Below are 1,006 nucleotides of genomic sequence, written 5' to 3' on the forward strand. Positions count from 1 at the left end.
ATTGACATGTTCCATTGTTGATGTATCATCTTGCCCAGAGAATTTAGTGAAATCTGGTACCTTGTACCGATTTGGGAGAGGAATTAAATCGTATGCAGGAGGGTATGGAGTCCGATAAGAATAAGTATTGACCTTGGGTTTTATCCCAAACTGATCCTTCATAATCTCTGCTATCTTATCGTCCCAAAAAGCATCAGCCTCCTGCTGACGAACTGGTTGAATTTCTACAGGAGGTGCCTGCTGACATCCCTCCACATATCTTTGTGGCCCACGATCTCCAGCAATCGGCATATTTGTCATTACTTGTGGTCCATTGACCTGTTGAAAAGGATTCATCGGCTGGGCTGCCGATGCTTGATTCTGGATACCAGCTTGTATATGACCTTGTTGAATCCCTGCAACCTGCTGATTTCGCTGAACTGTATGTTGAACAGGTAACTGTCCTGACCAATCATTATTAGAACTCATCGGTACAAAACCTACCGATGGCTGGTAATTTGCTGATATTGTTGGATAATTATAACTGGTTTGAGGCATGAACTGAACCCCAGTTTGACTCAAAGCAGGGGCTTTCTGCTGCATCGGCAGTACGCTCGCCGATGGACTTGAATTGAATGTTTGAATCATAGGCATCTGGAAACCTCCTGGAGTTGGTTGTACAGAAGTAGTCGCGGCATATTGAGGCACTTGAGTCATCGGCGAAACGGCCGATGATATAGGCGCTCTTCCTGCTGCATCAAATACTTGAGGTAATCTAGGATTGAAAGCAGATGACTCTGGAGGCATGCCATATCCCCACCAATTAGTAGGAATCTGGTTATTCTGAGACACAGGGCCTGACATAGCTGATGCCGATAGATCTGTATTAAGCTGAATTCGCCCTCCTGGTAGTACCTGATCTGACTGTATCGGTGTAGATTGAATATTAGGTGAACCTGCCAATACTGGTGGGGAAGTAGCTTCTGTACCCACAACGGCCGAAGGAGCCGATGGAGTTTTGACAGAT

Source organism: Miscanthus floridulus, chromosome 12, assembly GCF_019320115.1.
Source record: "Miscanthus floridulus cultivar M001 chromosome 12, ASM1932011v1, whole genome shotgun sequence".
NCBI classification, from domain to species: domain Eukaryota; kingdom Viridiplantae; phylum Streptophyta; class Magnoliopsida; order Poales; family Poaceae; genus Miscanthus; species Miscanthus floridulus.